General features: G+C 34.9%; 1 protein-coding gene across 2 annotated transcripts in view; it reads left to right on the top strand.

The window, feature by feature from the left end:
• The window catches only part of NECTIN3 (nectin cell adhesion molecule 3), a 139,284-nt gene that overhangs the window by 1,227 nt on the left and 125,196 nt on the right, over window positions 1-12,861 (top strand). The gene's annotated exons all lie outside the window — the stretch shown is intronic.

Raw genomic sequence — 12,861 nt, 5'->3', positions numbered from 1 at the left:
TATTTGGAAGGTAGTCTCTTTGTAAGTTCACTTCCTAGGTATCAGAGACGAGAAGCCTACTTGTTAAGAATAGCTTTAAAAAAACAAAAAAAGAAGGATCTCCGTTTTATGCAAGAGAGGTGGACTTAAGTCATCCTTAATGGAAGGCGGCGATGTGGGAAAGTAAGGCCACCGGTCTTTGGGGACTAGCTCTGTCTTTTGGTAATACCGGAACACTGCAGGATGTTATTCATTCGATGACTCTTACTTGGTGAGGAAAGTGCAGAAGCAAAACTTAGGGTTGCTCAAAGCGTGTTTTACCTGAGACATTTTTACTGGTACATAAGTCTGCGTTGGATCTCAGTGTTTAATGAAATCTTAAATGAAACCAGGAGTTTTACCAGTATTTACTACAAGGAGAGATGTGTGCGGATTTATTGGATGGTGTGATTTAGAAGAAAGAGAATCCTGTACCCTTGTACCGTGTAGGTGTGTCAGGGTAGCTGGTTATGAGGGAGGCAAAATTTTCAAAAGATTGAGTGCCTCTTATAGGCTGAGAATTTCCACTACCAAATCACCGTCACGTTTCAAGCACTGTAATGACACGTTCTGATTTACAGAGTATAGTGTGATAAATGGCATGTTAACTAAGCCACATTGTTTCTGTAGTCCCACTCCCCAGATGTTTGGTTCCACTACACAAGTCTTAATGCTGTTACCGCTTTAGATTGATGCGAGATTCTAGATTGAATTTGTGTACCGTTCTTCTCCTTTCAGGAGGGTTGTGGATTACAATTAGGTGGGAGGAAAGTGGGAGCGGATGTTAACAGTTTACTGTTCTGACTTAGATTGTGGTAAGGACTGAGAGAATATTTGTATCTCCAGTAAAGTTTTATCTAGCTAGGCAAAGCCCCGTAGAAGACTGAAGCAAGGTAATATGTACAGTTAATACAAGGACATTGAACCTGGGTAATAATTTCATAGTGAATGTGCAAGTGAAGTGTTGATTACTTTTTGAAGGAACACATTGGTTTTCACATGGAAGAAGAAAAGAGTTTAAAAAAAATCTCTTTAATATTAATGTGCTGTTGGAGGGATTTGATATTTTAGAGTCCTAAAAATTCAAGTAGTATAGGCAAATGGACTGTGGTTTAGAGAGGTGTAAATTAAAGTTTTTAGAGTCAACTCAGCTTGTAGTTGTAGAGACAGACACTAGTTTTGTGTCACTGTGCACTGCTCATTTAAAGAGCTTCCTTTTTTTTGGCTTATAGTGTTATAACACCCTAATTTGTGAACCCTTATGACAAGTTTTTAATGTCAACTTGTATTTTAGAATTCAGTCTTTGAATATGGCACAGTTGTCCTGATTTATGGATACTTAGTAAGTATGGAAACGGAATTTTCTTGTAACCTGTTCGTTGATCTGATATTCATACTACTATTTAACAAGGTTTGGCACTTACTGATGTTTGAGTTGTTTATTTATTAAAAAAATTTTATTGAAGTATGGTTGATTTACAATGTTGTGGGAGTTGTTAGTCTTAGAGTTGAGAAGATTTTTTAGGCTTTAAAGAGATGATTATATGATTTGTTAATCAGAATGCTTTACTTTTTTTTTTACCACATACAGATTTATTATTATTATTATTTTGCTGCTGATATTTTGACATTATGCTTATGTTTAGCATGACCTTAACTATGCTACACTTCTGCAATATCATCTATTAGCACAAGGTAATTTTTATGTCATGTTAATTTTACTGCTGTAAAAACCCTTGCAGTCAAACTGGTAGACATGATATTCTGTAAGCTATACAAAATTAATGAGATTTGCTCTTTTGAGGGTGTACATTATTTGTCTTATTTGAAGACCTGAAATTTTAAAATGAGAATTTTACAGGTTAACCAACTGTCAGGGTTGGTTGGTTTTTTGTTTTTTCGTGTTTTTTTTTTTTAAAGCCTCAGAAAGTCCTAGGTGTAAAGGTCAAGAGGACTAGATTTTTCAACACTATCTGACTTGATATAAACCTCATTTATTTAATTATGGAAGCCCATATTTCTTTATAATGGCAATAATCAGTTCATAGGTGATCAGATTTATCTTACTTTCCCTTCCAACAGTTTTTCTTGAGGAGTAGAGAATATTAGGATACGGTATTGATGAAAGAGAAGGTAGACTATTTGACCTAAGTTCCAACTTTTTCCATTTTCAACAGGGTTATATCTTAAATGGATATTTAGAAGGTGATGGAAAAAAGATCTAATATGATGATTGAACATTGAATAGCACTTTCAGAACTTCCTATATTCATGGCACTTGATAGGAACTTGAGAACATAAAACATGAATAAGGCAGAGTCCTGGCTTCAGGGAGCTTACAGCAGTATGATAGACATAATGTAAACATGTGGTTATAGGACAGCTCAGTGTTTATGATAGAGATCTGCATGAGGTGTACTGTGGGTTACCCAGAAGAAGGATACCTAACCCATTAGGTAGAGATACTAGTGTAAACTGAGAAAAAAAATTACTTAAAAAAAATCAGTTGAGTTAGATTTTCTTATTGAGATTAGACATTGTGGTAGGTGGAATAAGTTTGCTCTCTCTCTGCAGTTTATGATTTAGATGCTAAATAAACAGTTTGATGCTGAAAAATGACTGCCGCTTACTAGCTGTGTGAATCGTTGGCAAGTTATTTAACCTCAGTAAACTTAAGGTTTCTCGTCTTTTCAAAAAAAGGGTAATATCAGTTTGCCTATAGAGTTCTTGTCCTCTTGCCTGTAGAGGATTAAATGAAAGAATAAAATAAAACACTTAGAATGCATGGAATGTACATTCAAATTTTAGCATTTATTTCATTGCACATTATAAACCAACCAACCTAATATTTGTCATTCTTAAAGTCTACCCTGATGACTTGAATAATTGAGTTTTCAAGTTGATTGACTTGCTGTATTTGTACTTTACCTCTTTCAGTGTATAGCCCAGTCAGTGCTCTTTAAATATTTTTTAACTTTATCTCGGGTAAATATACAGATGACCAACTTTCAGAATGTTAGGATATGGTGAAATTAACTCAATGGTGTAGCTGTATGGAACCTAGTTGAATCGTCCCTTAATGATGTAGAATGCATTTTAGGACTGGGCAGTTCTATACGATCACTCAGAATGTTAGTGGTTATATTGAAAAATGTGGAGTTGAAGAGGGAGTCATGATTTCACTTCTACCTTATCAAGTTACTGGTAGTTTCAGGTTGGAGCCTGTAATACATATTGCCCATAAGAATCTTTCTGCATCCAAAACAGATATAATTGGAAAGTGAACCAAATTTAAAAGGAAGCAAAAAAGACCAAATTTTCCTTTTTGCATTTAGCTACAGAATCAGAAATAGGAATTGGAAAAAGCTGGGCAATTATGTATTTGTGGGTGTGTATGTATTTACCGTTTTACCTTATGTCACTTACGCTTATATATATATATTTAGTGATTTCAGCAACTGATGTACATTTTGCATCTGTATAGTTAAGGAATAGAACTTACGGCTTCTTGCCTATTATTTGAAAATTATTGAAGAGAAGCTGGCTGTGATACCCTTGTTAAAAAATAGTATTTTGGCATTCTGTAATTTACCCCTTAAAAAATTAGTGAGTTAATAATACATTGCTATAGCATATTCTGTAATCTGTTAAAGTCCTCATAAAATTGACAATACTGGCTGTATGGTTTGTGAAAGATGTGGCATTTGATTAATAATGGCTATTAATGTGTAAATGTAGGATAAAATCAAATAACCTTTAAGTAAGTAATGGAATTATTTTGTGTGCCAGGAACTCAGATCTAAAAATCTAAGCACCATTAATGTCATACTTTTGATTACCTTTTATATTTTTATCTAAAATTCTCTTACAGCCATATGCTTTCCTAAACTTATGATTTTTATTTCTGTAAGGCTCTGACCTAGCTTAATTATTTATATAAATAAAATTTGTTGTGTATTTAAAATTTAAAATTTTAGTGAGGACTGCCCCCTGTAAGTCTAGATACAGCCGTATTGCAGGTACTGTAGTTGTTTTGGAAAGGATATTGTATTGCATACTTACATTATGACTTTTACATGTTCTCTTTAATATAACATCCAAGGAGATTAGTTTTCTTGTAACCCTATTAATTGCCCAACATTCATTCTGCTAATTGAGATTAGTAGGAAGGAAGTACCTTGTAGCGTTGTGAGTAGATATTCATAAACTGGAATTTGAGGCATGTGTAAAAACATACCAGCTCATAACTGGTTTAAATGACTGAGAGTTGATAGTATGCTTTTCAACGTTTCTGACGATTATTTTGTAGGTGTGAGATAGTAAATTATCCATGTGACTCTATAGATAGAAGAGGTTGTAATAGTTTTTTCTTTTTTTTTAACTTTACTTGGTTTCTTTTAACTTTAATAGTTAAAAAAAAAGAAAGGGATTTCCCTGGCAGTCCCGTGGTGGTTAAGACTCTGAGCTCCCAGTGCCGGGGGGCATAGTTGCAATCCCTGGTGGGGGAGCTAAGATCCTGCATGCCACAGGGTGCTGCCAAAAAAAAAGTAAAAAAAAAAAAAATCAAACTTGCTTTTTTAGATAGGTTGGCTATTGTACCAGTAGAGGCTCTTTACTTTAAGCTCTCAGGTTTCTTCAGAAGAAGTAAAATTTTTAAAAGGGGGGTGTCTATAAATCACTATTCTCAGCTAGTCAGCAAATGTAGGGTATGTGGATAGGTTCAGATCCCAGTTTCTAGGAAATCTTTTTCAAAACAACATTCCAGGCCCCGCTATGGACTTATTGGATCAACATTTTTTGCAAGAGGTTTGGGGAGTGGAGCCTGATGATTGGGGCATTTGTATTTTGAGTGACATCCTCAGATGATTGTTTCTTCCCTGGATGGGTGCTATTTTTACAGCATTTTTATATATGATTTGACAAGATGTGGTCATTATTTTGTTCACTGTTGTACCCTCATGTGCTAGGCATGTAGTGGGCACTCAAATTTCTTTATTTCAAGAGCTTAATAGAAAAATAAAATTTATTCTAAACCAGGACTGTCCAATAGAAGTAATGTGAACTATGTACATAATTTTAAGTTATGGTGCCACATTCAAAAAGTAATAAAAGAAACAGGTGAAAATAATCTTAATATACTTTATTTAACACAATATAACCAAAATGTTATCATTTCAGCATGCAGTTGATATTAAAGAATTGAGGTATTTTACCTTTTTTATTTTTGTAGGAAGTCTTTGAAATCTGATGTGTTTTAACACTTACAGATTGTTGTTTGGATAAGCTATATTTCATGTGCTCAGTAGTCAGGTATGGCTGGTGGCTACCATATTGGACAGTGCAGGTCTGAACTATTTGTGGTCTCCAAAATAGGTTATGCCCTTCTCTAGCTCCTCTAGCTCTTACACATAAGGCCTAAAATGTTATTACTCTTCCTACCTACTCAAATTCTGAAGAGCCCAGTTTAAAATTAATTTTCTCTGTGAAGCCTTGCCTTACCACTTCTTTCATACAGTGAGCTTTTCTTCTTTATAAAGTAGTTACTCTTTTTATTCATTATCTAGTAATTTAATTGTAAGTTGTTTTGTGGTGTGTGCTCTTTGCAGTAAAAACTGTGCCTCAGGCTTCACTGTATGTCATCAGCATGTATCACAGAATAAACACAAGTTATTTTGTAAACTGTATAGGTTTTAACATGTCAGGGAGGAAGAAATTTTTCTCTACCTTTCTAGGTTCTTCTGGCTGGTCTAAGGGTTACATTGACATGAGACAGATTAACAGGAGAAATCAAACAAAAGTTTAAGGGCATGTATACATGGAAGAGACCCAGGAAAACTGCCAGAAACCCTCACCTTAAATACCAACTTCCGCTAAAGACAAAAGAGGGTACTGGGGGTGGCGATTTGGGACTTCAAAGGGGAGAAAGGCAATTCACATGAAGATGGAAAAGCAAATGTTTGGTAAACAAATTTTTGCTGGGCCTTGCAGAGACTATGGGACACAGAGTGGACTCTGATCTCTAGGCCCTGCTGAGTTTCCCCACCACACTTAGCCTGTACTTTTTGCAGATATCTCTGATGATAGCTCAATTCCAGGAATAGGCCCACTATCTAAATTTTTTTAAGCAGTTACGGGGAAGGTCAAAATTTCTTCCTGAGTCTTTTGGGCCTTGATTGTTTTCAGCTCAAAATAATCGTGTGCCAAAGAGACATTGTGGGGTGGTAAGTTTTGCTCCCAAACATTTGCTTTTTTTCCCCCTGTTTATAACTTTAGGGAATTGACCAAATTTGCTATACAACAAAATGGTATCAAGAGAATACTCAGTTTATGATTTCATCTTCCATGTTGAAATAAAATAATAACACAGAATAATAGCTGTAATAAATAACTACAAAAACTTTTCTGGATTTGACTTCATTTCCTATCTGATCCTAGCTATCTTTCAAATCCTTAGTCCCTCGAGGAAATTCTGTTCATTTTTTCATACTTTTAAGTTTAGAGCAATGTTTGCCAAAGTGCTTAATAGAACACTAGTCTCAGAAGATATGTTTTTGGAAGAAAGAACTGTGGTTGAATACATTTGGGAATGGGAAAAACTAACCATGTAACCCCCTCCCTCATGGAAAGTCACTATGTGCATTAGTTTATTAATGGTTTAAGAAATTCTTTAGTAAAATATTCTTTTTTGCAGTCTAATTAAACAACCTGTTATGTTGCAGAAGCTTTGTTGTACAGAACACACTATAGGAAATACATCCTTAGAGAGCTTTGTATATTTGATATTATGTTTACGTTGTTTCTATCCCTACCTTCCAAGATAGGAGAGGAATGAATATATATATATATATGTATATAATATACATATAATTCATTTATTTAATAAACTAGAAAAGGTTGATAGGCTTTAAAGACGTTACTTGGTGAGAAAGTTCTTTGTTGGCTTTTCTTTTTTCCAGAAATTCTTTTTGCTTTCTTTATCTCTGTCTCTTTATTCCCCGTTGCGTTACCCATTTTGAATCTGAGGTATTTGCGAAATTGACCTAGGAGGAATACAATTCTTCCTCTTTGGTATTGCAAAATTAGCAGTATATTATTTACCCCAGGATATATGTAGTTTAAGCAGCTTCTGTGGGGTATACCTCACTTTATGTATAACACATCACACTCTGGGTCTGAGTTTTAGGAATAGAGTGGGTTTATTTAAGATAGCTATTCTATTTTGTAATGGAAGTGTACCAGTGCTGTTATTGGGAAGGACATGAAAAAATCAAGAGGCAGATATAAAAATAGGTGTACACAGCTAGGACTCCAACTTAGCGTGCGAGAACATTATATACAATCAAGAGCATGCTGGACTCTTCTAATGGCTTCAGTTCAGAGGAAATACAGAAGTATTAATGAAATAAATGTTAGTACTGGGAAACTGTGGTAAGATGAATTTCATATAGTGACTCTTTCTATGAGTTATTCATGATAGACATGATTGTTATTACTAAAATATCTGAGGCCATGAGTTTCAAAACTTATTAATATGATATCTAATTTAGTCATAGCTACTGTGGGGTAGATTAAGATTTTATTTCACAAGTGTCCTTGTCATTATGAACTCCAAACTCCCTTCTAATTTGATTTAGATTAGAGATAATCATTCATGGTTATAAGTTCAATTTAATGTTAACTAAGTCAGACAATAGTCTATCTTGTATTTAAATCTGCTTACTGATACCCTGGTTCCTTTATTTTAAATGCACAATTTTTAAAAAGCCTCTCTATTTATTTATTGTTTACTGAAGAGATTCAGATGGGAGAAGGTACATAGCTAACAGTTCTATCCTTCTCATTGAGGGCACAGGGCTAAAACGTTATAGCATTTTTCACTAAACCATGAGTCTGCATATGTTAATTGCTGTAGCAGCTACTGTAAATCTAAATCTCTGATTTCTGCTTGTTAAACTTAAAGGAGGTAAAACATTGCCACCAACAAAAACTTTGAGGAACATATGCAAATAGTGCAGATGTATTGAACATCAACTTTTATGGTAGCTTTCCTATTCCTATAAGCAATTCTGAGGTTATAAATACATGATTATTTTGATGACATAGTTTCATTTGCCTAGTCCACATTAAAACCAGAGTGAACTTTAATATTGAAATAACAGTAAGAAACTCTTCTTAAATTGTTACCTTCTGTTTGTTGTACAGTGTCAAAGATTTTGTTATTTTTCTTTTAAAGCTGGTATAGCCTTTTCAGTTGAATGACAAAAAGAAGGTATATCAGGGCTAGAATTAGTAATACTAGTGAAAACATCTTTCCTAGCAAGAAATAAGACTGTTTAGACTGTTGACACTATTTTCTGTATTTAAGATAGATTATTTTTACATTTTTCAGTGAAAAACATTGTCGACTTTTATTTAGATTTTTAAAAGAGTTAGCAATTATGGTGGCTATTTTGAAACCATGCATTGTTTATCAAACTTATTTTCCGTATGTGTATAAAAGGATCTGGGCTTTCATATATTTTTGTTATGTTTATAACTGATAGTGAAAATGTTTAAATATATAAGTAGCTGGTGAAACTTTTATACAGCATGTTAAAAAGTCTCTTGTAAAAGCTTTAATGCTAACAGCATCTGTTAAAATATAAAAACAAATCGAAGTTCCCTAAGAAAAATACATTATTTTTCTTTGAGGATACTACTGTTGCTTTGCTGCCCTCTACAGTCATCTAAAATAGTCACTCTTGACTTTTCTCCCATGAAATGATTAAAATACTTCCTTGACTTGTGTGCTTTAAATTTCAAGAGTGGGTTGAATAATATTTACTGTCAAAATATGACAACGTTTTAATTAGTCACAACAGTTGATCTATACCTGTAATGCAAAAAATAAAAGGTTTACAGATTGAAGCAGGGGATGGATTGGGGACTAGTTGCACATCAATCAGGGAACAGATGATAGAGCACCAACCAAGTGATAGGTAGTATAGAGGATATCACAGTGGAATAAGATGTGATGGCTGCTCCCAAGCTTATAAACCCATTTGTAAGACTAACTGCGTGTTAGATATCTGTAATAACATACCAAGTAGTATGATACAGCCTTAAAAAAAAAGATCAGTAAGGCTTGGAAGAGTCAGGGAATGCTAATTAGAGGAATTGAAACTTTTGAGCTATATCTTCAAGAATGATTCGAGTTCAGACAAGTAAAACGGGGTTATTTCAAACAGGGGAGAGAATATTTATTTATTAAAACACAAAGCATCTGTTACACAGAAAGGGCTATGCTAGGACCCTTGGGGTCTTTGCCCTTAAGAAATGTAAAATTTAATTGTTAGCAGATTTGGAATTAGAAAATTGTGTGTGTGTGTATGTCTATTTTATACCCAGTTACTTAAGCTTTCTGCCTGTTTCAGTCCTTATACACTTAGCTAAATAATAGCTCCTTTATAGAGTTGCTGTGAAAATTAAATGAAATCCTTATTAAACTGCAGTAAAGTGCTTTACAAATACAGCTATCCATAACGCAAGGGAAAATGAATTGTCTCATGTTAGAAATATAAAGTGTTGTGAGATTGCAGAAGAAGGAGCAGTTTAACTGGGAGTGGAGGAAGACTTAATAGAAGACCTAATTTTCTAGCTGAACCTTGAAGGAAGAGTTTTCCATTTCTGAGGGAAGTCAGTGGAAAAGAGAGCATTCCAGGCTGAAAAGATCACTGGACTGAGGACTCTGCGGAAGGAATTAATGTTTCCATGTGGTTCAAGTATGAGCTTTATGGAGGGAAGTCATAGATTTTAAATACTTTACTGATGCTGAGGAGATTAGACTTTGTGTGGGAGGCAGTGAGGAGCTTTTGAAGGCAGGTAACTACTTTCTGTCAGTGATTTGAGAATATTTTATAGCTCTGATAGCAAGGTAAAAGATATATGGGAAATATGAGAGACAAGCGAAAGGGAAAACCACTGCTGTTGTCCATAGTGTCCATAGTGTTGTCCATCCAAACATGGTGTTTGGATATCATAGGTGAGGATAGAAGAGTTGGATATGAACTTATGTTTCTCTCTTGAATGACTAGAAAAGGATAGTAGAAGGATCGATGAATCAATCTGGTAACTTTTTGGAGGCATTTTAATTGTGCCTCTGGGGCATATTTTAGAGCTGTAGTTGGAAATTTGTTATGAGAGGGTAGTGGGGGAGAACGTGGAATTGGGAATTATCAGGATCGAGGTTTTTGGATTAGATGAGCTGTTTAAAGGAGAGAGGAGGCAGAGGGGGAGAAGAGAAGAGAGAAAGGAAGGAAGGGGAAGTGGGGAGGGGACTGGAAAAAATTTTAAATGTTGAGGTACTTTGGGGACTTCCCTGGTGGTCCAGTGGTTAAGACTCTGTGCTCCCAATGCAGGGGGCCCGGGTTCGATCCCTGGTCAGGGAACTAGATCCCACATGCCGCAACTAAGAGCCCGCATGCTGCAACTAAAAAAGATCCCGTGTGCTGCAGCCAAGACCTGGTGCAGCCAAACAAATAAATAAATATTAAAAAAAAAAAAAAAAAAGGTTGAGGTACTTTGATTAGATAAGAGGGAGGGAGGGGAGAAATAATCTGGGAACAAATTCTTACTTGATAAATAGACCAATACATTTAGTAGTTAAGAGAAGTGCATTGATGACTTAGTAATTTAGTACAAGTGGTTAGGAAAAGGGTCAAATTCCAAAAAATTAACTAATGAGGGGATAGTGAAGAAGTAGTAGGGTAGGGCCTGCTCTTGGGAAAGAGGAACATGAGCAAATAATTTGAGGGGGAAGAATAATGTATCAGTTATTGTGGGCTGAATGTGTTGTCCCAATATTCCTATGTTAGAGCCCTAACTCCCAATCTGGTGGTATTAGAAAGGGTTCTTTGGCAGGTGATTAGGTTCAGATGAGGTCATGAGGTTAGAGCCCCCATGATGGGATTGGTGCCCTTATAAGAAGAGAAAGACACCAGAGCTTCCTTCCTCCACCATTTTGAGGATACAGCAAGAAGGTAGCCATCTGCAAGCCAGGAAGAGAGTTCTCACCAGAACCCAAACCATGCTAACACCCTGATCTCGGACTTCCTATCCTCCAGAATTGTGAGAAATAAATGTTTGTTGTTTAAACCACCCAGTCTGTGGTATTTTGTTATAGCAGCCTGAGCTAAGACATCAGTGAAGGTTCTTAATTACGAACACTTCAAACTTAACTTCGATTAAAACAAAACTTATTGAAGGACATTGAGTGGTTCAGGTATGGAAATGAAGAACCAAAGGAGGCTAGGCATCTAGAAACATATCCAGAACCATAGCCAAGATAATGTCTAGGGGCAGTCTGTCAAGGTCATTGCTTTCTGCCCCTTGAAACACTGGACACTGTAGCTTTGCCTATTATACTGACATTGCTGCTCTTAGAAACGAGGTACGGTTATTGCCATAGCCCAAGAGTATATATTTTCCATGGGTGTCCGCTACAGAAAGTTGAAGAAAAGCTTTTTAATTTTTATGATGAGACTTCTCTGTCTTTGGGAGGGGGATGGGAAAAGAACTTTGATATGGCAGGGTCCAGGAACAGAAAGTAAGTGGAAACATTAAAAACACAGATGAGAGAGGCTAATCTTAGAAATGATGAGGGGCTCTTCTTTCTACTAGCCAGAGAAAAAGAAAATGATAGGTGAAAATACAGAGACATTTCCAGGTGTAAGAGGGAAGTTCTGGAGAGGATTTCATCTTTATTGATTTACGTGATAAATTTTGAGAGTGCAGGGTGATGTTGGGACTTAGTAGTAGAACCTGTGGGCAGAAATGGAATAAGACATCAATTAAGAATGAATAAAATAAAAAAAAAAAAGAATGAATAAAATGAAGTTAGAGGTCAATTGTTATTACTAAGGAAGAGAGAAGGATTTGTGATTAGAAAGTAATGGGAGAGGGGCTTCTAGAGTGCTGGTAAAGATTTATTTCTTGACCAGGGTGATGGTTTCGTGGATATGCTTGCTTTGTAATAGTTCTTACCACTACATACTTACTACTTATACTTTTCTGTTTGTGTATGTATATATACTTTGTTGAGTCTTTTGGATTTTCCATCTATACAGTCATGCAATCTATACATAATTAAAGCCTTATTTCTCTCCAATCCTTATACTTTTTTTTTTTTTCCTTTTCCTTTGCTTATTGCACTGGCTAGGACCTCCACTATTGATGTTGAATTAAAGTGGTGACCACAGGCATCATTGTCTCATTCCTTATCTCAGAGGTAAAAAAGTGTTCCACATTTCAAAATTAAGTATGATGTTTGCTGTAGTTTTTTTTTTTAATAAAACTTTTTTTTATCAGATTAGGAAAGTTTCTATTCCTAGTTTGCTTAAGAATTTTTATCATGAATGGAGTTTAATTTTATCAAGTGCTTTATCTTAATTTTGAGATGATCATATACTTTTTTTAATAATGTGAATTACATTTTAAAAATGTTAAGCCATCTTTGTGTTTCTGGAATAATCCCAGTTTGGTTTTGATGAATGTATCCTTTATTATATTATAGGATTCAACTATTTTTTAAAAATTTTTTCTTCACCATCTATGTTTATCAATTAAATTGGCCTGTAATTTTCTTTCCTTATAATGCTTTTGCCAAGTTTTGGTATCAAAGTAATGCTAGACTCATTAAAAAATATGAGAATTGTTGTATCTTTTTCTATCCTGTGTAAGAGTTTAAGATAGGTACTTTTTTTTTTCTTTTCTTTTCTTTGACTGGTAGAATTTGTTGTAAAGCCATCCTGGCGTGAAATAATTTTTTTATGGGAAGAATTTTTAGTTACAGTTCATTAAATAATC

The sequence above is a fragment of the Balaenoptera physalus genome (assembly GCF_965194825.1).
Source record: "Balaenoptera physalus genome assembly, chromosome: 4".
Lineage (NCBI taxonomy): Eukaryota > Metazoa > Chordata > Mammalia > Artiodactyla > Balaenopteridae > Balaenoptera > Balaenoptera physalus.
The sequence above is the reverse complement of the archived record's forward strand: the minus strand, read 5'-3'. Positions and strand labels throughout refer to the sequence as shown.